General features: G+C 35.2%; 1 long non-coding RNA gene across 3 annotated transcripts; it reads left to right on the top strand.

Annotated features, from left to right (window-relative positions):
* Positions 1-351: 351 nt before the first annotated feature.
* LOC128133187 (uncharacterized) lies at positions 352-8,312 on the top strand. Of its 3 annotated transcripts, none has more exons than XR_008231398.1 (5): positions 352-758; positions 1,900-2,006; positions 2,501-2,589; positions 3,336-3,669; positions 8,139-8,312. It is a non-coding gene; the product is annotated as an uncharacterized LOC128133187 (long non-coding RNA). The 3 variants fall into 3 exon arrangements; XR_008231396.1 differs by having other exon boundaries at positions 3,336-7,461; XR_008231397.1 differs by having other exon boundaries at positions 1,900-2,296; positions 3,336-7,461.
* The last annotated feature ends 16,053 nt before the right edge of the window (positions 8,313-24,365 follow it).

Below are 24,365 nucleotides of genomic sequence, written 5' to 3'. Positions count from 1 at the left end.
TATAATATTTCCTAAGATTTACCTTCTTATGAAACTTACCCGTAGCAACAGCAAGTGTAGAACGCGTATTTTCAGCAATGAAGTTGATAAAGACTAATATATGCAACAAAATGAGTGATCAGTTTTTGAGTGATAGTTTAGTGTCGTATATTGAAAAAAATGTTTTAAAAGGTATTGGTAACGATGCAATTGTGACAATGTTTCAAGCTATAAGACCTCGTAGGGTTCAATTGTAAGAACTTTATTATAACTATTGAACTGATGTTTAAATATTTTAGTCATACAACCCGACCCATCACCGCTAGTATTTTTTACACTTTTATATTTTTTTTGTCTTATTTACATAAGGAATCACGTGGTTTTGGGTTTTAGATTCGCCACTTCCGAGTAATTGAGTAATTGGATATAACAAAAATATAAAACAAAGTAACTTTGCTAAAAGTTATTTTAAAAATATTTCTATACAATTACTTTTAATTTTTTTTTTCTTTTGTTATCTCCAAATACTATCACAAAAAGTAAGAAATATCTATCTTTTAAAATGGCTGGCCTGACCCTCAAACTAACCAGAAATAACCCGCCTTTTTTTTCTTTATTGTTCATATGGATCGTAGCTCACGTTCACATCGCTCTTCACCACAGCCAGGGAGAAGGCTTCTCCTGCAATCGCGTCCCTCCTACGAACTCCGCTGCATCCTCCTCCGACCGACGCTCCAGATCACCGTTGCCGGCGCCGGCTACTCTCCATCTCTGATCTGGTATGTGTATCTCCGATTTTGGTTTGTTTTGTCTCGTTTTCTTTTTCTGGTTAACACATATTTTTCTCGAATCGATGGTCTACATTATTTTCTTGTTAGATTTTGAATCTGTAGCCTGTAGGTTTATTTCTTTCTGATTCCTGGTTTAATTGATTTCCTGATTTCTGGTTTGGTTTGAATCCCAATTTCTGTTTCTGGAATCGGGTATCTGTACACAAGTTTTTTTTTTAATCGATGAAGCATAGGTTACATTATTTACTACCGACAATATTTATGCATTGTTATCAATTAGTATATCCTGAGCATCGATGCTCCACATGAACTTATATTGTTAAAGTTCATCTGTCGAACTTGAAATATAACCCAGAACAGAAGTGCCATTAATGTTGTTAGGTTTATATGGATCCAAAAATTGAAGTCAAACTAATAGTTATCAATGAAGTTGCAAAAGACCACTGTGAAATGGTTCTATGCAAAATGGCTCTACAAATTTAACAAACATTTCACTATATTATGAACGTAAATTTAAAACTCTTACTTGTATTATACGAAATTTGAAACAGATCCAAGTTTGAAATTTAACAAACTTCATTACTTTCTTATTTTCATTTCACATAAAAGTTTAAACATATTGACGTCTTCTTTTATTTGATGTAATTACTAGCTGCAGTGATATATTAACTTTAATTGCATGCATGTTTCCAGTAATGAAGTTAAGCATAAATATAATAGTAACACAAAGTAAAAAATAAAGAAAAGAAATTATGTAAAAAGAATTTATGTTATGAGAACCATTATTTTTTTTTTTTGTTTTTGGTCAAAGAAGACTCGTTCTTTCAAAGCAGTTTGTAACTAACCGAATTTTACAAATCTTTTTTAAAATAAACCCATATTTTAAAAGAAAAAAAAAACTCCGAAACTTGCATGATTGAACGTTAATTTAAGGTAAAAACATGCAACTAGCCTAAAACATTAGGAATGTCTTTCACTCCCTAATCACTTCAAACATTGTTTAGTATAACACAAACATACCTTCTCTCTCGTTAAATATACAAACAAATGGATCTCGATCTAAATCACTCTACTCTTAACAATTTGTCATTTACATTTTCACCCTTTTTTCCATGGCGATGATTACAAGATTGCAAACTGAGAAAGCTTCCATTGAAATGGAGACGTTGCAGTATCAGAGAATGATGGAAGAACAAGCGGAATATGATCAAGAAGCCATAATTCAGATACTTAAAGGTATATGCTTATTCTCAAGGAGAAATTAAGATATTAAGATGATGGAAAAAAAGCTTAAGATTTATAGAGAGAAATATGGAGAAATTAACAAGGAACACTACAAGGAAAAAGGTTATTACCGGCGACAAAAGTCGCCGGTAAGAATCTCAAAAGTCGTTGGTAATATTAATAGCGGCGACGCGTCGCCGGTACTGAGTCGTCGCTACTGTTTCGTCGCTATTGGTCACTATGTCACCGCTAATGAGTTATGTCGCCGCTAATAAGTATGTCGCCGGTAATAATACTCGCCGGTAATAACAATTTTCATTTATTTATTTATTTATTTAATAAATGATTTTGGTTAGCGGTGATAATATCGTCGGTAATAACAATATTCGATTAAATATAAAAAATAATAGTGTCGACGGTAATTACAAATTAAATATTAACTTTGGAAAAACTTATACATTCGACTATAGATTTGTCCCTGATTGTGATAATTTTGAAAGTGACAGATTTCAGCTTTATAGGATGTTGAATAACTTGGAAAATCTCATACATTCGACTATAGATGATGTGGGTGTTCACGATGATAAAGATATAGGTACCTACGTGTGCTTTTACACCTAAGTTAATTTTATATTTTATTTTATGAAGTAAGAGTTTGTTTGGTGTGATCGAATGGAGTTAGGAATGAATAGAATGGATTATTTACATTTCATTATTATTATGTTTGGTTGGATTGAAGGAATGGAACCGGAGTCGTTCAACTTCAAACATGTTTGCTTTGTATAATTTATAAATAAAATATAGTTAAAATGTTAAATAAAGAAAAAGATATGAATATTAAATTTTAATCATATAAAGATAATATATAGCTAAATAAATTACATATAAACATATTTCATGTACTTTGAAATATAAACTACATTTACTTTAAATAGTAAAAACAATTTTTTTATTTAAGGTTTTAAATTTTTTTATACATAAATAAAAATAATTAAATATCGTGAAATCTCTAAATATAATTATAATTAAAAAAATATACTTTTACCTGCCTTTGTAAAATAATATAAAATTTTTACTGAAATTTTAACATTTAAAAAAACATTTGTGTTATTGAAGATTATTATATTCTAAGAGAAGGAATTACATCCCGAGGGGAATGCTCCGTTCTAATCCTATATAGCAAACAAACATGTTTTTTTTCATTCCTTTGTAATGCTCCATTCTATTCCCCCTTCGATTACTACCTACCAGATAGTATTACACTACCAAACACTGAAAACCAAATAAAATTAACATTTTATATTGGTGATTTTGTAATTTTGATTATATGTGAATTAGCAGAAGAAGAAAAGAAGGCAAGCTTGGAAAGAGAGATGTTTTTGATTAAGGAAAGAATCAGTGTAATGGAATCATATAGTGGATACTTGAAGCACACTGAAATGACACTCCAAAAGGGTGATGAATGAGATGACCTTCTTACAGAGATAACTCAAAATCTTTGAAAGCTCAGGACATGAAAAAACACATAGTAAAATTAAATTAATAGTCTTAAATTTTGACCATTTTGTTTTAGTTTTTGATAGGAAAAAAAAAATTAACAAATAAGCAAGGTGAGGTGATTTTGCATGCCTGGAGAGGTGCTCAGTAAGGGTAGTGACAAGTAGAAAATCAAAAGGTCAGTAAAATTTTCCTCACATTGGCATTTCCATACTTCCTCAAGCACTCATCATAAAATCCATACCTGAAAGGAGACATGAAAGTCATGGAATTCTTTGCATTGTTCAAACTTAAAAGACCATTGTAGAAGCACACACTCCATCTTAGATTCGTATTTTACGTCATTCGGCGTCGTGCCGGTTCTGTCGCGAAACTTCGACATGTCATAACTTCTTCGTTATAACTCGAATTTCGGCATTCTATATATATTCGGAAACCTCGTTTCAACTACTACAACCTTATCCATATATATAGGCTTTATCTAACATTTTATTTTGACGCTTATTTTCATTCTTAATTTAATTAAGTCACACAACTAAGCACAAAACACATAATACTCAAAAAATACATCTTTATTATTTCAAGATGGGTTACAAAGGTTAACCTAGACTATTAAATCGCTATTAATGACAAGCCCATAAACACAGGCGTTACAATTGTCTTCACCTTAGAATGATTCCATCCCCGGAATCACACATCAACAAACAAATGCGGGTAGCGACTCATCATGTCACTCTCCGTCTCCCAGGTGAGATTCGGCCCATTCGTGTGTTTCCATCGGACAAGCACTAACTCGACCATCTTGCGTCGCAACTTCCTAGTCTTTCGGTCAACGATTGCCTCTGGTTCTTCAATCAACCTTTTGTTCTCATCAATTCTCAACTCCGAAAGTGGAATCATGTCGGGAACTTTTCCCGTGAACTTCCTCAAATAACACACATGGAAAGTGTTATGAATTCCATTCAGTTCTTCTGGTAGTTCGAGCTTGTAAGCTTGGTTTCCAATCCTCTAAAGAACTTTAAACGGTCTAATAATCCTTGGACTTAATTTTCCCCTTTTATCAAATCTTATAAGTCCCTTCCACAGCGAGACTTAAAGCAAAACCGAATCTCCAACTTCAAAAGTCATCAGTCTTCGCTTGTTGTCAGCGTAGCTCTTTTGAAGATCCTGAGATGCTAACATTCTTTCCCTAATTATTTTCAACTTTTCAGCAGTTTGATGGACTATCTCCAATCCCATAAACTGCTTTTCCCCAGCCTCAAGCCAACAAGACGGCTTATGACACTTTTGCCCGTACAAAGCTTGATAAGGTGCCATCTTAATGCTCAAGTGGAAACTATTATTGTAGGAAAATTCTACCAAAGGTAAATGTTCATCCCAATTACCTTGGAATTCCAGGGTACATGCTCTCAGCATATCTTCAAGTGTTTGTATCGTCCGTTTGCTCTGACCATCAGTCTGTGGATGGTAAGCTGTACTTAAACGCAACTTGGTACCTAATTCCTCTTGTAGACATTTCCAAAATCGTGAGGTGAAACGGCTATCACGATCTGACACAATCGTTAACAGAACACCGTGAAGCCTCATAATTTCCTTCACGTAAGAATTCGCAAGCTTATCCATAGACCACTTCTCCTTGGCTGCTATGAAATGCGCACTCTTAGTGAATCGATCAACGACCACCCAAATCATGTCGTGACCATTCTTTGTTATGGGTAGTTTAGTTACAAAATCCATAGAAATGTCTTCCCATTTACCCATAGGAACAAGTAAAGGTTCGAAACTCCCATATGGTTTTTGATGTTATGTCTTGACTCTCGCACAAGTCACACACTCAGCCACATACTTTGCAACAGCAAGCTTCATCGTCGGCCACCAGTAGTAAGGTTTCAGGTCCCTATACATTTTAGTGCTACCGGGATGAATCGAGTACATGGTCTTGTGAGCTTCTTCCATCAGAATATCTTTGACTCCTCCTGTCTTAGGTATCCAAATCCGATCTTGGAACACCTTCAGTCCATGACTGTTTACACCGAACACCAACGTTTTTCTCAAACGTTCCTCCTTTCGGTCATTCTTCTCAGAAGCTTCCTCTTGAGCTTTCTTTATACTTTCCACAATGGTCGAGACAACTTCAATTCTCAACGCTTTTGGCCTCTTCCTTTCAAGATTGACTTTCCGACTGAGAGCACCAACAACAACATTTGCTTTACCGGGGTAGTAAAGTATCTCGCAGTCATAGTCCTTAAGTAACTCTAGCCAACGTCGTTGCCTCATATTCAATTCTTTCTGATTAAAGAGATATTGGAGACTCTTATAATCAGTGAAAAGTTTGCACTTCGTGCCACAAAGGTAATGCCTCCGTATCTTCAGAGCGAAAACTACCGCTGCCAACTCCAAATCATGAGTCGGGTAGTTCTTTTCATGCTCTTTCAACCGTTGAGACGCATATGCGATCACCTCTACCCTTTGGGTCAAAACGCAACCCAATCCAACCCCAGACGCATCGCTATAAACAACGAAGTCTCAACTCCATCGGACAGAGAAAATATTGGTACCTCGCATAGTTTCTTCTTTAGCTTCTCGAATGCTTCTTTATGCTTATCACTCCAAACATAAGTAGCTCCTTTGTGGGTCAAAGCTGTCAACAGGCTAGCGATCGAAGAAAAGCCTTGGATAAACCTTCGGTAATATCCGGCTAATCCCAAAAATCTTCGGATCTCCGTAGGACTTAATGGTGGTTCCCACTTGTAACGGCTGTGTTTTTGGGCTTGTGATTAATAGCGATTTAATAGTCTAGTTTAACCTTTGTAACCCATCTTTAAATAATAAAGATGTATTATTTGAGTATTATGTGTTTTGTGCTTAGTTGTGTGACTTAATTAAATTAAGAATGAAAATAAGCGTCAAAAATAAAATGTTAGATAAAGCCTATATATATGGATAAGGTTGTAGTAGTTGAAACGAGGTTTACGAATATATATAGAATGCCGAAATCCGAGTTATAACGAAGAAGTTATGACATGTCGAAGTTTCGCGACAGAACCGGCACGACGCCGAATGACGTAAGATACGAATCTAAGATAGAGCGATATCTAGCCTTAGTAATCTAAACAAAAGTCATAGAGTTCGTTAAACCGAGAGCGTGCATAAAAAGAATGCCCAAATCTGACTTCGTATGAGGAAGTTATGATTTTTCGAAGTTTCGGCTTAGCAGTAGACAGCCCGGATACTCGATTTGAGATCGAGCGGTTTTTAGCCGAAACAATCTAAACGAGAATCGAAGATCTCATCAATGGTAGTGCAACGGTAAAATGATAGACGAAAACGGACGTCGGATGAAGAAGTTATGAATTTCAAACGGAGTTTTCCTGTCTCGGCCTACTAAAAATAATATATTTATAATATAATAAAAATAAATTCAAAAGTAGCCAACGGATTCTAAAAGAGAGTTGTAGATCATAATCTCACCTACGCGTGGATATAAAGAACGTCGAAAACGGAACTCGTATGCGAAAGATATGAATTTCTGAAGTTCGGGGCACGAACTTCCACCCCTGTCAGAGGTCACGAGGTGAGCATTAAGTGGCTCACGAGGTGAGCAGATGATGGACGTTTTCTAGGGCATGTGGCCATAACAAACTCAATGACGTATCGAGCCCACGAGGTGAATATTATAAACTCACGAGGTGAGTTTAGCATTTTCTCCCTATAAATAGAATTCAAGGGTGAGCCGATTTAGGTTGCTCATCTCTTACTCTCCCACTCCCGATACAATCTCTAAGCCCTATTTTAACCCCCTGAAGCCCTGGTATCATTCCCGAGACCCGAAGCCTGAAGATCCCAAGAAGAAAAGAGTTTCCAAGCCGAAGCTCTGCCTGCGAGAAGCCCGGTGTGTGAAGATCTTCCAGATCTATCGAAAAATACTACTTCTACAAGTCGTAGTGCTGTCTGATCATCTTCTGATCAAGTGAGTGTGTAGTTACCTTCTTCTAATGCATAATTATGAAGTATTTTATACGAAATACGTGTTATGTGTATATTTTGTTGTTATATGCGTGAACATATATTCACTTTCTTCTATCTCATAGATATGATTTATTCTCTATGAAATACGTTATGTGTATGTGTCTCATCTGTTGTTTGGAATATGTATTGAATGAGAATGCTATACAGGTTTTTAAACTATGTATATAGATATATATTTTTATCTACTAATATGTTGGGTAGAACATGGGTAGATAGTTGATGTGTGATAAACAGATGAGAGGCCTCGATGTTGTTGTTGTTGATCTGGTTATTCAGCGGAGTATGGATAACGACCACAGACTCTTTCTAGACAGTCTTGTGGAACGCTAGCAGGTTCATAACCTGTAGGTGTTTGAACGATGTGTTCACCGGTGTACTCTATCCCCCTCATGGTTACCTTTAGGATATCTATTGTTGAGGAAACCCCTTAGCAGTAATGTCCGTCCCGATGAAAATCCTAGATTAGGTCCCTTGAGATAGATGTTGTTTTAGGGACATAAAGTGAGGATAACGGGAATGGGTAATCGGGTTATTATTGGTTGGTGAAATTAAATATAATTATTTATATATGCTCACCAGGCTCCAAAGCCTGACCCACTCGGTTTATTTGTATCACAGGTAGTGGCGCGAGGGCATAAGATGGATGTATCATCAAGTTGTTTTGTTTACAAGTCTGTATATGTATATATTTTTTGAATGACTTGTCATGTTATCGTTTATGCTTTATGGTATGTATCGGAACATGACATCCTGAGTTTTGATTATATAATGAAAATGTATCTGTTGATGAAATGCTTTGATAAATATTATTTTATCATATTTTGTTTTTGGGAACAAATTCCGCAACTCTTTTAAATCAAAAGGATTTACTCTGAAATTAATTTAACAATCATAAATGAAACCGGTCTTTTCTGGCCGTGATTTTGGGGATGTCACAGGTGACTTTTTGGTTCTTAATGCTAGTTGATTTTCACTAACTACATGCTTAATGGAAATTGTGACTTTGACTAAGGAAATTGTTATGAGCTTCTCTAACCATTTTAACAACTAAGAAAAGTCTAGGTAATCTCAAGCTTCTTGGATTACTATAGCCAAATTAAGGATTTAAGTCAAGTATTGCACCATTGGATTCTAATGATATGTTCTTTAAAGGTCAAAGTGAGGAAACTTTAAGTCAACCATCTCTCCCTTATTGATTTTACGTCAAACCCTTATTTTTGTTGAAATTGTCCATTTAAATCATAGTTAATTCTAGTTTGTTTCAAGTATTTCAAAACACCAAAACCCCCCATTTTATTTTTATTGTTATTTTACAAGTATTTTTACAAAGAGATTTTTCATAGAATTATAAATTAAACCAATCTCTGTGGATTCGATCCCTTTACCACTATACACTATTTTAGTGTGTAATAATTAGGGTTATTAATTTTATTGGCCTCGACACCACCTGTTTTATCCTTGATAACATGTGTTAAACTGTAAGCAATATCAATAATATAGAGTTATAACATGTTTTATCATATTTTGTTTTTGGGAACAAATTCCGCAACTCTTTTAAATCAAAAGGATTTACTCTGAAATTAATTTAAAAAGCATAAATGAAACCGGTCTTTTCTGGCCGTGATTTTGGGGATGTCATAGTTGGTATCAGAGCCAGGGCACGGGTCGATGTGTTTGACGGGGACGTCGAACCCTATAATGGGGGGGGGGGGGGGTGAAAGTGGGTTGGATCTGATCCCACATCGGTTGGGAAGGAGAACTTAGCATTTCTTATAAGGGGTGTGGATACCTTCCCTAACACAACGCGTTTTAAAGCCGTGAGGGCAGCATATACCGTAAGAACTCTGCAGTTAAGTGTGCTCGGGCGGGAGTAGTACCTGGATGGGTGACCCCCTGGAAAGTCCTCGTGCCGAGTGGCCCAAAGCGGACAATATTGTGATACGTGCCAGAGGGGGATGTTACATCACCAAATCCAAGAGGGGTCAAATGCTTTCACCACCATGTTGGAGGAAATGTTTTTAAGATTGTGTGAAGCAAAAACAACACAAAAATCATTTGTTGCTTACTAATTTGAGGATCCTTTATTTAATCAAGAAATTAGCCAACTAATCACCACAAACACATTTAAACTCATGAATAAAAACATACTAGTAGTGATAATATGATAAAACACAAAACATTTCCATAAAGATTTAAGAACAAGTTCATGGATTCTTCAACATTCAACAAAAGTTCAAAGGATTAAACAAAAAGTCAACCAAGATTAGTTTAGCCAAGCATGGCTAAACTCAAAGAAACAAAGTTAGAGAAGATTGTACCAATCATTAAGCAAGAATCAAGAGGTAAAAAGATGATGTTCGAGTCTTTGAGGTTTGGGCCTCTATACCTTAGCCCACTTGGCCCAGTTCGAGTCCAATCATCTCTTACCCATTTTTCTTCAAGTTTTCTTCATTTTAAGCCCAATTTGACCTCTCCAAATCCTCCAAAGCGCGTGCGCTCACCCGATTAATAGTCTCCACATTCTTTAATATTCTTCCAGTTCTTAAAAATTCAAACTTTATTTTCACCAAGCCCTTAAATAATCATCAAGCTCGCTCCATGCATCATCTCCACAATCACCAAGCCTAACATCCTTTTTTTCTACCAACTCCCATCGCTTTCCATACGTCTCGAACACTCCCGCTCCGCTAGACCCGAAAACCTGTAATTATGCTCACAAGATTCGAAAGTACCCGAAATAGTCATAAAATAACAAAAAGGAAAATATGCATGGAACTTATCTAAATTATGAATGAAATATGCTAAAATAAACTATAAAAAGAAGTAAATAAAACAAACTATCAAATCACCCCAAGCTTAAACCTTACTTGTCCTCAAGTAAGACAAGACTAAAATGAACTCGGGATGAACTATCCTAAGAAAAATAAAAAAATGGATACAACCGTAGAACCTGATCACCGTTAGTCAACATGGTCAGAATCGATCTCTCTGTTATCTCACGGATTTTTCATCCGATGACAATGGAACCATAAACTATAGCCAGAACAACTCCTCTAGGTGAGTAAGGAGGGATGGCCAGTCGTAGCCCCAATGGAACATGCATACAATGAAGAACATCTATAGTAAGGAGAAAGCAAATGGATGGGCTCGTATATAGCTCTTCTTTTTAAGTGTACACTCTAATCACGAAAGTTGCGTGATCTCACGTTTGTCGGCCACTCTCAAGTGTGATTTGGTTTATCGCTCGGGCACCGTTGTAGGAATCAGTTCACTTAGCGTTGACCTGAACCTCCCGTAGTATCCGACTCAACAGCCTCTCTAACATCACCAATTTGCGAAAAGAAATAACTCGATCTATATACAAATAGACAATCCTAAATAAGTGAATATCAAACGCCAGGTGACCAAAATGTAGGGAAATTTGTTCAATAATTGAACTGGTCACTTATCTAAGTTTGTTTGTATTTTTTTTGTTTTTTTTTTTTTTTTTTTGTTAAAACACATATTGAATTTTTGCTTTTATCAAAATAACTTTTGACTCAAAATTTGGTTCCCAAAATTATGTAAGTGGAACCGAGGGGGTAAAAATAATAATCCAAATGGTCTAAGTGTGAAAATGACCATGTGTGGAGCGTAAATATGCGAGCTCCTTTTCAAACTTTTGATTTTCTATAAATAAAGAAAACGCCCTAATGTGGGCTAAAAGACTCTCTAAAATCCTAAAAAAATCGCGAAAAAGATATGGTGATTTAAAGAGACCGGATATGGATTCTACTCGGGGACAAGCACCAGTGCTTCATCCTAACGGTTCAAACATGATCAAGTGTGATCCTCTCGGCGGTATTGACCGCAAGGCTAAAAACATCCATTGCTATAGTATATCCTACAGTTGTTAGTATCGCATGTATAATTCTTCATGAAAGCTACCTGGCCATGATCACTTACCCCTTTAAGCTTGCAGCATTTGATCCCGAGTATGAAGTCCTAAACTGCAGCTAGTGGTCCCGGTTCGATGGGTGAGATAACAACAAGATCCTGGACCAATAATGATACAATAACTGTGAACCAGTTCCATGACATCCAAGGGGGTGAGAATAAACAGACAACAAAAATGCATGAATGCAAATGCCCTAAGCTAAATGTTATGCAAAAATATAAAAGTAGAAAAGAAGAAAATAAAATATTTTTTGAATTTTATAAAAAAAATTTAAACGCAAAATAGCATAAAGCTAAAATGTTGTGCAACCTAATTAAAAAATGCATGAAAAAAGTAAAAGGAAATACCCCTCCTCAAGCTTAAGAACAAGCATTGTCCTCAATGCTTAAGATAAAGGCAAAAATGACCAAAATCGGAGGATCGGGTGGCGGAAAGTGTCCGTGATGGTGGTTTTGTGAAATTCCGACCGATAGAACTCCGACAATCTTGATTTTTTCGACGAGGTGGGTATTGGAAGGTTATGTTCTTGAGAGGAATGGAGTGGGAGGTCAAGATGGTTAAATGAAGAAGAAGGGAAGCTGAACATTTTACTCTATGGGTCAATTTCGGTCAATGTTGGTCAAGAAAAGTCAAAAGGTCAACTCAGTAAAACCTTTGGTCAACACCTGGGCAAATAATAGCCAAAAATTGCCCAAATTGCCCAACACAGTGCGCGGGTCACATAGAGTAGCACGCGGGTCGCACAGACCTTGCAGTTAAGTCTTGGGCCAATGTCGCTTCATCACACCTGGCCGCGCAATCCAACCGCGCAACAGCATGCGGGTCGTGCAACCCGCTGATCTTGATCTTCATTTTCGCTTCATTTTTCTTCGTTTTTCACCCGTTCTTGTTTTGGAAGGCCCCATACACCTAGAAACTCTTTATTTCTTCAAAAACAACTCTTTTGAATCCCAAAAACATCTTCAAAACTCATTTATTCAAATTAAAAACACAAAAACACAATGCTTTCCAAAAATGCCCTTCTTTAACGCCTTTGGCGAGACGCCTCCAAACTTCACTTTAACACTTTGGGGCATCCAAATGGATGACATCTTGGACATTTGAATCAAAACCTTCATTGAATGGCTTCAATCGATGTCCATTAACCTTGAAAATTTGCCCCGTGTCTACATTTTTTAATTTCCACACCTCCATTGGGACTCTTTTCTTGTATTTGACTTTCTTTTTATGGGAGAACCATACCGAACATAGACCTTTGATAATAGCAATCATCCAACCATATTCTCTCTTGTACTTGTTCAGTAAGGTGACCAACTCTTCCCTCTTTGACATGGTGGTTGAGTAGGTGACCGGTTGGGCGTCTTCTTTCTCGGGATAGGTATCCTTTGAAGGGTCCGACAGATTTATCGTTTCCGGATCTTGTGGTTGTTCTACCACTAGATTTAGTTTCTCATTGGTAGTGGGTGGCTCAATCTCTCTTTCGTTAACCCTTATTACTTCCTTTACAGTTTCATTGACAACATTCTCAATTTCTTCTTCCTCTTTGACAGCTTCTTCCACTTCCACTTCTTCTTCCTCTTCTTCGTATAACACTCTTGGTCCATCAAAAGTTTTCTCATCTTTCAAAGGAATGCAACATGCGTTATGACATGGGCTCTCTTCAGATGGTAATTTGTGTTGAGCTTCCACTATACTCAATGATTGAGCAATTTGTGTTATTTGTTGCTCTAAGCTTTTGAGGCTAGCTTGAGTTGTTTCCTGGAAAATTTGGGTAGAAGTGGCAATGCTTTTCACAATGTCCTCTAAGGACATGCTTGGCGTTTCAGTTTGTTGAGGAGGGTAAGGATAGGGTTCTTGGAGCAGTGGAGTTGGTTGGTATTGGTTATTTCCCCATGTTTGGTATGGGTTTTGGTAATGGTTATATCCCCAAACTTGGTTGTTGTCCCACCATTGATCATGTTGAGGCTGATAATAACTCCATTGGTTTGACCAGTAGTAGATTCTCTTCTCTTGCACTTCTTCCCATTCTCCTTGTAAATATGGACACATGTCGGAATGATGTCCATTTTGGGCGCAAAAATTGCAAAGAATAGGCATGAGCTGCACACTTTGGTCACTTTCAATAATCATAACTAACCGAGCTAGCTCAGAAAGTTGATCTTCAATGCAAGGAGTGTTCATTTTCAAGCCATACTTTTTTTTTTGTATTTTTTTCAAATTCGGGATTGTAGATTAGAGTACCTATACAATGAGATATGGGCATAGAAAAACAAACTGATTAAAAATAAACCAATCCCCGACAACGGCACCAAAAATTTGGTGGTGTCGAGGCCAAAAAAATTAATAACCTTAATTATTACACACTAAAATAGTGTATAGTGGTAAGGGGATCGAATCCACGGAGATTAGTTCAATTTATAATTCTATGAAAAATCTCTTTGTAAAAATACTTGTAAAATAACAATAAAAATAAAATGGGGGGGTTTTGGTGTTTTGAAGTACTTGAAACAAACTAGAATTAACTATGATTTAAATGGACAATTTCAACAAAAATAAGGGTTTGACGTAAAATCAATAAGGGAGAGATGGTTGACTTAAAGTTTCCTCACTTTGACCTTTAAAGAACATATCATTAGAATCCAATGGTGCAATACTTGACTTAAATCCTTAATTTGGCTATAGTAATCCAAGAAGCTTAAGATTACCTACACTTTTCTTAGTTGTTAAAATGGTTAGAGAAGCTCATAACAATTTCCTTAGTCAAAGTCACAATTTCCATTAAGCATGTAATTAGTGAAAATCAACTAGCATTAAGAACCAAAAAGTCACCAAATCCAAGAGGGGTCAAATGCTTTCACCACCATGTTGGAGGAAATGTTTTTAAGATTGTGTGAAGCAAAAACTGTTGGATTAATGTCTAAGTCCATAACTATATTTGGTAAGACTTGACCCGACCCGGCATGGTCCATTTGGGTTGCATACCATCATGCACTTGAATGAGAGAAATAAGACACTTATGGTTATTAATATATTATAAGTTCTAGTATATTAATAATAAGAATAATAAGATTATTTAATTAGTATTGATCAAGAATTAATCTAGGACTAATTAAGTGATCAAAAGAAGACTAATTAAATATATGGGTTGATTGTGTAAATCATCCATACTTGTATAGTGGGCTAATGCTCCATGGATAATCAAGTTGGGCTAAAACCCATAGGATGGTCCATGGATGCTCCATGGTGTATTTGTACCCATGGATCCAAGGAAATGGAAAGCCATGACAATTAAGAGTTTACCCTAATTGTGTAACTATATAAGCATCTTATTATTGAGGAAAAATCGGCCACTAGTGTGTGTGAAGAAAGGGCTAGCCGATTTTGAAGAGTGTAGAATTCTCTCAAGTTATTCTAAGTGTTTTGATGATTGTGATTCCATTTGAGGTGTCACACTTGGGGCACTAGGCACTCAAGCTTCATGAAGACATTCTACACCAAAGAGGTATGTATTCTATCTTGCTATAGTTATTGTTTTGTATGCTAGATTAGGATAATACCTTGGAAGTTCTTATTTGCATGTATAATAGAGAAAACATAGATCCAAGGTATTTAGGGTTGCATGTACACTTAGGAAGTGTTAGAATGCACAAAACCCAACAGTGGTATCAGAGCCACGGGTTGTTTTCTGTTATATTGATGCAAATATTTTATTTTCAAAGTTGGAAAAAAAAAAGAAAAAAAAACATGAAGTTTGTCAAATTTTAAAATAATTACTTGTTCTTGTGAAAAACTAATTATTTGTAAGATTTGAATAATTTGCTTTATGAGTTGAATTAGGTCAAATTTAATAAAAGATAAAATAATATGATTATTTTATTAGTTTTAAAAGTTTGATCTAAAGAGTTTTATTTTTTTTTGAAACCTCCATAAGTTATGGATATGAAAAGGTTTTAAAAAAAAATTGATTCAAAGTTTTTTTTTGGAGTTACAAAATTTGGTGTTAATGTTTTAAAGGATTCCATAACTTAAGAATAAGTTATGGATCACCAAAAGTTTTTTTGTGTTACCTTGTTTTATGAGTGAATTTAGATTAATGAATAAAATTATGTGATAGTTGGTTTTAATCCAAATTAATCTAAGAATTGATTCTAAAATGTGTTTTTGTAACTTGTCATCAAGTTATATGAAAAGTCACATTTAAGAATCATAAAACTCATAAAAAATTGGCAAAGGTTGCAAAAAATGAAGAGTCTAGTTCTAATTAAATGGTTTTATGACTCCATAACTTGTCCTCAAGTTATGGAGGACCAAGAGTCTCTTCATTTAATAAAATAAAATAAAAATAAAAAAAAAGGTGTAACCTTAATTAATTCCATAAGTTATAAAATAAAGAAAAGTTAATTCTTTTATTAGTTTAAAGTCTTCCATAACTTGTCCTCAAGTTATGGAACTTGAAGAGTTTTTGGATTAAAACTACTTTAAACACATAAGTTATGGAATTAATTAGTTTTGAATAGTTTCAAAACTTGCCCTCAAGTTTTGGAATTTGTAAAGTTTTCTCTAATGAATACTTTAATTCCAAGTTAGCCCTTAGAATTTTAAAAGTTAAAATTCAACCCTTATACTTTATAATATTATAAGTTAATAATATATATATGTATAAGAGTAAAGTCAGTCTTACCGCTAGTACGCCTCATTCACGAAGCCGGTCTATAAGGTGGGTATAAGGTTGTTGCCTATAAAATGGCAACTTAATGGGTGTCCACTCTCACCCACCGCTTGCTTGACTGGTGGAGGGTCGTTAGCCGAACGGGTTTGACAGGACTAGAATTCTCCCTTCATTAAAAGTATTAATGATAATACTAAGTAACTAAACTCTTAATAATACCCAATCTTAGTTACTTAGGAAAAATGTGAATAAGGTGCTAACCCATGAAATTACACTTTACACTTTGTCTAAGTCGTTAGTGGAGCGTGTGTGGTTAACCGGCACACTAACTTGGACTTAACAAGGTAGGTAAAGGGTGACTTAATATTTATCATAGTATCGATGGAGCGTGTGTGGTTAACCGGCACATCGATTGAGGGGTAATTTATTAAGGGTACCAAGTGATTTGCATGGTTACTTCACACCTTGTTTTGTGATCCTCGGCATCCCAGTCACAAAACCTGAAGGGCACACTCGAGATTGAAACATGCCTTTGAAAAGTTCAATGAATCTCAAAGATCTAGGAGTTTCAAAACCAATTAAAACCTAATAATACATTTCGTTTATCTTGGTGGAAATTGGTGAATCGTCATTCACCTACCTTCAAATATTTTATAGCTTGGATTACGGCATACCTCTTCTAAGTTATAAAATAGTTTGTTGGGTCCTAGCCTTAATATTTCATATTGGGTGTCATATTAAGGACTTTAAATCAACTATCTTGAATATCTCCCAAAAGATGTCTGGTTTAGACACCTATAATCTTCCCAAATCTCTTGAAACAAGGTTTCCTAATGAAGATGATGTCCCATGGATATCATACTTCTTCACCTCTTCAAATTATTCTCCCTAACCCACAAGTTCTTGAAAAGTTTAAGGTCACTCAGGCCCTATTAGGCAAGGCAAGGTCTAGGTGTGGTCACATCTTGGAGATGTAGTCACATATTGACAAGCCGGGAGAGTTGGGTGTCAAAGTCTTGAGAAAGTTGGTGGTTCAACTACTTTCTAAGTCACATAGTGAGTTCTTTTGGAACACCTATGAAAAAGACTATGAAAAGACCCTTAATGATCTTATCTATTTGTTAAGATCAACTTCCTAAAACTTTATGGACATTGACAATGATGACATTGGATATCCAGTAAAGCATTCTCTTCCCAATGGAAAGGGATCGGCTATAGTCAACTCGGTTGACCAAATGGTAAAGAGAAAAGCTAAGTCTGTGATAGTCCTGTGTACCATTATCAAAGGGTCCATATGTTTGTATTGCCAAAGAAAGGGCATTGGTTGCGAAGCTGCCAAATTTACCTAAGGATGTTAAAGTCAATAAGTTTGACTCTACTTCAGGTAAAATCCACTATCTAACTCTGTTAAGTTTCTATTCTGGATTCTTGATACATGATGTGACCGGGTCGCATGGTGATGGTTTAAGAATCAAAGGAAAGTGAAGAAACTTAAAGGAAGAATATGTTGAATCTGATCGCATAGATGGATTTCTATCGCATAGTTTGAAAAATCGGATTCTTGAGCTACTTCTTAGGAGTTATGAGATATTGCTTAGGAATAGATAACAACAAGTTTTCATATGGATTGTAAGGATAGTTTTTCCGCAAAGTTTTAAAATAAAAGGAAATTTTTGATTTTATTTATTTTAAAATATCCTTACAATGGCATCTGTGGAAATTTTTGTTGCTTATAAGATTCCATTAGTAGCAAGAGTGGAAGTATGAAATTGATTCTTTCATTTGTGGTAATGTCTAAATTTACCAAATAAGGAAAGATTCTCATCACCCAAGTTTCAATTGGACCGGAACTTGGAATCATGCAAGTTGTATAGCATGATGAATGAGAACTTTCAAGTTTTGGAAAATTAAGACTAATTACTTGTTCACATGGATGTGTGAGTCAAGTAAAGGACTTAGGGATCGAGTACACATTCTTGTGCACTGATTAAGTCCACCACTAAAGATCGATAAGAAGAATCAAATAAGGCAGAAGGATAAAAGTTTCTCAAATCTGAAAAGATGGGAGAGTACTTTAGTATCAGTTTTGTGATCATCTTAATGATTAAGAAACCATATCAAAATTAGTTCTCTAAGGAAATCTTAGTGCATTCTTATGACTAAGAAGAGGAACTTGAATTGTTGAAATGGTTAAATCAAGAAGATGAGTCATACTTTGTTCCAATACAAGTCTTAGAGTCATACTCCAAGATTTTCATTTGAGTGACATGTCTTAAAGAAGGTTTAAAACACTTGTCAAATGTAAGAGTAAAAGTTTTTCTACTCTTGTACATTTGAAATTGGTAAGTTGTGATGTTTTGGATAAAACAAAGACCAACTTAGGCCAATTGTGTGAAGTGTTTGTCTTGATTAGAATCCTCACTATCTCTTGGATATTTGACAAGGGAGTCTTATATGTCAAGAGGACAGTGGGAGTCTTAAAGGTCTTGAAAGTCTCAAGAAATAATCAAGAATAAAACCTGAAGTTCTTCACTAGCACACGACTTGAGGTTTATAACCTATCGTGTTGACATATCTGTGCCCATTCCAGTTAAAGTTGGCTTTGCATATGAGTTCTTAGAGTTCTCAATTTGTTGCACAACAACTTGGAAGCAATGGCAGGCCCTTGAGCTGCCAGGTGGCAAGAAGTTAAGATTGAGTTCAATCCATATGAGTTTGGATTTGTCATTATCCTTGTCTTGTGACTATGGTTTTGACAATTCACATGGATAAGAACACATACGCCATTAAATCTAAGTGTCATAAGGTTTCTCTCTGATTCATGAAAATGATGGTGAGGAAACACTTTCACTAAGTAGATTTTAGCTAGATAGCAATTGTGATATTTGCATTCTCAAAGTCGTTAGTGGAGCGCGTGTGGTTAACCGGCACACTAATTTGGACTTGTGAGAAGTGGCAAAAAGGTCTAAACATTATGATTACGGCATCCCTCTTCATAATTGTTTAGATACACAAGTGTGCTATCTAAGGGAAGGTGTATGATTTTGATAAAGACTTATCAAAACAATCTAGTATCAGAAATCTGAACTTTGGTAAGAAAGTCAGCTGATTTCTGAGTACATGTCAAAGCTAGTGGGAGCATAAGTGTTATGCTAATAATCATCATGTTAGTGGGAGCATGATAATTATGATAAGTATTGCAAGTTAGCAATGTTAATTATAGAAAACAAAAAATTTCAATTGGGAAAAAGTTGTTTTGCTATAATTAAGGGAGAGGAAATTATACTTCATATCAAATCTATAAGGTTTAGATCTGAGGTTTTAATCATTTAGTCAAGGATATATATGAATTTCATGTTGGAATGGCTCAACATAAGGAAATTCTGTATATGGGTCCATTATTTGCGTTCTAAAATTCGATTATGATTACGGCATCCCTTTTCATAATCTGAATTATGAGAACTTGGCAAATTGAAATGGAAATATTATAGCAAAAGACTGGTTTAGTCTTTATGTAAGACATCATGAATCGTGTCCCATATGCTTCGGATATAGGATCGATTACATGTGCTATAATCATCCGTTCTAAAATTTTCCAAATGCCTGGGGCATTAAGAAGGGAAAAGGTTTAGAACTGGATATGACTAAAAGGATTAAACAATTGTCGAGGACAATCTAAGGTTTACCAAAGATTGGTTGCTCAAGGACAGTTGGAAGTATAGTGATAATTCTGGAAGGACCATATTGACATAATCTGTAAGGAGGCAAATCTTGTTCAGAAGTGATAGTCAAAATGGAATCTGGAAATGTTTCAAAGTTAGAATTTTCACTCTGTGTAAGATTAAGGAAACTTAATGCAAGAAGGATGGTTCCAAGGAGTTGATCTCCTTTGGAATGATCTGTAATGTTTGTTGTCAAGTCTTTATGACTTTGTGCATAATCATTACAAGAGGATCAATGCATATAAGTTTAGAATCTGACAGATTCCAGTAAATGGCATGAATTTGGAATTCTTGCATTTGCAGTAAGGATTTGGGAGTGTGAAAAGAGAATCATTGAAGTTATGTTCAATGGATCTAGTTCACAAAGTAAAGATCATAGACAAACATAGTATGCATACTTAGTGTGTGGCATGACTAGTGTTTTGGAAAAAAACATAGTGTACATGCTTGGAGCATGGGACAACTATTGTTTTAAATTCAAGAATAAAGTTGATAGCTGAAACAGTGTACAATGAATAATGTGTAATCATATGGTGATAAATAAAAGGTGTTTTATTTATGTTCAAAGGGTTGATACCATATTGGATTGAATTATTATTGTGTTTCATTTTGCATGTTTTGACTTCCCGAATAAACTGGGTTATTCTTCTGGAATGACTAATTTATTCAAACTATCCACAGTCGGTCATATGTTGGAAGTAGATATGAATTAAGATTGTCATGATGGGTTGTAGAGGTCTAAGGTGTTGGACAAGGCTACAACAATCATGAGTGCTCATAAGTTCTGAGTATTGGATTCAACCCGCGCTCATTGGAATCACTTCATGGATTTTATCACGAGTGATCATGAGACGATAATATCTTATATTCTTCAAACCTAGAGATATGAGTTGTTACTATGAGTTGATAGTACATTGATAGCACGAAAACGCATTTGGTAACTCGGTGCTATAAAATGTGCCTTTGTGTATGATTCAACAAGTAGTAGAACAAGCCATATGAGTCGAAGTTTATCCGTTCCTTTTACCTTCGGGATAAAAGCGATATCTGTGGGCCCCTCGATGATTTGATGATGACAAATGGAAGTGCTCGGCCGGGCTAGGACTGATTTGATTTGTTCAATTAGTCAGTTGTCATAAATCGGAAATCGGGAAACAACAAATGGACAGAGAGAATGATTATAATCCATGTCTCAGTCCATATGATATCTAGAATGGAGGAATATATGATCCCTTATCTAATGGACAAGTCATTGACAAAGGTCAGAGTTCATCGACAAGGTCAGAGTTCGACAGAAGCTTTTGAGAGCTACGATTGCCGGTTGGTTCCTGAAGTCATACGCAATAATAGTTTTAGACTTATCCAAGTGGGAGACTGTTGGATTAATGTCTAAGTCCATAACTATATTTGGTAAGACTTGACCCGACCCGGCATGGTCCATTTGGGTTGCATACCATCATGCACTTGAATGAGAGAAATAAGACACTTATGGTTATTAATATATTATAAGTTCTAGTATATTAATAATAAGAATAATAAGATTATTTAATTAGTATTGATCAAGAATTAATCTAGGATTAATTAAGTGATCAAAAGAAGACTAATTAAATATATGGGTTGATTGTGTAAATCATCCATACTTGTATAGTGGGCTAATGCTCCATGGTTAATCAAGTTGGGCTAAAACCCATAGGATGGTCCATGGATGCTCCATGGTGTATTTGTACCCATGGATCCAAGGAAATGGAAAGCCATGACAATTAAGAGTTTACCCTAATTGTGTAACTATATAAGCATCTTATTATTGAGGAAAAATCGGCCACTAGTGTGTGTGAAGAAAGGGCTAGCCGATTTTGAAGAGTGTAGAATTCTCTCAAGTTATTCTAAGTGTTTTGATGATTGTGATTCCATTTGAGGTGTCACACTTGGGGCACTAGGCACTCAAGCTTCATGAAGACATTCTACACCAAAGAGGTATGTATTCTATCTTGCTATAGTTATTGTTTTGTATGCTAGATTAGGATAATACCTTGGAAGTTCTTATTTGCATGTATAATAGAGAAAACATAGATCCAAGGTATTTAGGGTTGCATGTACACTTAGGAAGTGTTAGAATGCACAAAACCCAACAAAAACAACACAAAAATCATTTGTTGCTTGCTAATTTGAGGATCCTTTACTTAATCAAGAAATTAGCCAACTAATCACCACAAACACATTTAAACTCATGAATAAAAACATACTAGTAGTGATAATATGATAAAACACAAAACATTTCCATAAAGATTTAAGAACAAGTTCATGGATTCTTCAAAATTCAACAAAATTTCAAAGGATTCAACAAAAAGTCAACCAAGATTAGTTTAGGCAAGCATGGCTAAACTCAAAGAAACAAAGTTAGAGAAGATTGTACCAAACATTAATCAAGAATCAAGAGGTAAAAAGATGATGTTCTTGACGTGCTCTTGGCCTTTAAAAGTCTTCAAAATTCCAGAGAGAATCTTCAAAAATCGGATGTCCAAGAGTGTAGAAAAGTGGCACACCAACCTTCCCCATATAGCTTAAAAGAAGAATTTCCGGAATTGCCCCTGCAGGGGGTAGCACGAACCGCGTGCTGTTTCGCGAGTGGCCCCTGGATGATGTTCTTGACGTGCTCTTGGCCTTTAAAAGTCTTCAAGTTTTCTTCATTTTAAGCCCAATTTGACCTCTCCAAATCCTCCAAAGCTCGTGCGCTCGCCCGATTAACAATCTCCACATTCTCGAATATTCTTCCAGTTCTTACAAATTCAAACTTTATTTTCACCAAGCCCTTAAATAATCATCAATCTCGCTCCATGCATCATCTCCACAATCACCAAGCCTAACATCCTTTTTTTCTACCAACTCCCATCGCTTTCCATACGTCTCGAACACTCCCGCTCCGCTAGACCCGAAAACCTGCAATTATGCTCACAAGATTCGAAAGTACCCGAAATAGTCATAAAATAACAAAAAGGAAAATATGCATGGAACTTATCTAAATTATGAATGAAATATGCTAAAATAAACTATAAAAAGAAGTAAATAAAACAAACTATCAAAAACCTAACCATGTGGTTCCTGATTCTGCATACAAGGTTGGTTTACTAATGGGATCTTGATGTATTTTACTACTTGTGCTACTGGTATTGTGTTCCTATTATTCATCTTGGTTGATCTGGATTTACATTGATATGTCTTAAATCTTGACATGTTATGTCAATTATACGAGGATGGGGCACAAGAAAATATCTATCTTGACTACCTAATAAGGTAAAAATATTAACCTTTTACTTGCAATGGAGTTGAAAGGTAAAGAAACAAATTAATTCTCACACTTGAGTTATTTGTCTGCTCTCATGGATTGAAAGTTCCAAGACAGGATATGTAAATCTTATTTATAAATTGTTATTAACGATAAAACTTATTTCCAGGTTATTTATTTAGTTGATGTCGAATACACAACAAATATAGAGGGTTTTATTGCCCCTTATAGAGGGAAAATGTATCACTTAAATGAATGGCATCACGGACACCAACCAACTACGACAAATGAATTCCTTAACATGAAACATGCATCAACAAGAAATGTTATCGAACGATGTTTTGGTCTTTTGAAGGGAAGCTGAGGAAATTCGTATTATCTAATTGAAGCAAAAAATATGATCATAATGACATTTTGTCTCCTACGTAATTTCATAAGACAAGAAATGAAAGTAGATCCATTTGACAATAGTTATGATTGGGACGAGGGAATCAGAGATCTTGGACCTAAAGATGTTGATACTATTACTTCTATTGGGACTTCGAACGAATGGATCATGTTTAGAATAAATGTGACAGAGTCTATGTTTGCATCTTGGGGAGCAACCATTAAATTGACATTTTGCTTATCTATTTATAATGTATCGTTATGTTGGAAAAATTGTTGCTTGCTTATTGTTATGTTGGAAAAATTGTTGGGATGTGAAGTGGAAGGACTTTATTAAGTTATGATGTTTATTAACATTATTTTCTCAATATATTGAGATAAATGCTCATTTACTAAAATGAAAATTTACTATTTTTATAATTTATACTCTCTCTATCCCAAAATTACCGACTACAGACAAAAAACACACAGATTAAGGAAACATTAATTACTACTAATTTTATTAACTGAAATGACAGTTTTTAATTTTGTTGCATTTAATTTTAGGTAGGTTAACTAATAATTAGGGGTATTTTAGTAAAAATGATATTTATTTTGCGAAGTAGACTATTATTTTGAGACAAACTAAAAAGAAAATATGGACAATTAATATGAAAAGGAATAAGTATAATATATCTGTACATATAAGTCAAAAACAAAGTAAAATTAAGCAAATAGACAAAAAAAAAGCAATGAATTTCAGTTCAATTTTTTACGAACCAAACAGAATTTGAAATTAATTTCAATTTCATTTCCTACCAACCAAACGGGATATGAAATTGGATTCAAATTAATGACACATTCTTTG

The sequence above is a fragment of the Lactuca sativa genome, chromosome 4 (assembly GCF_002870075.4).
Source record: "Lactuca sativa cultivar Salinas chromosome 4, Lsat_Salinas_v11, whole genome shotgun sequence".
In the NCBI taxonomy this organism is placed as follows: domain Eukaryota; kingdom Viridiplantae; phylum Streptophyta; class Magnoliopsida; order Asterales; family Asteraceae; genus Lactuca; species Lactuca sativa.
Note: the sequence above shows the minus strand (reverse complement) of the source record. Positions and strands in the feature narration are given on the sequence as shown.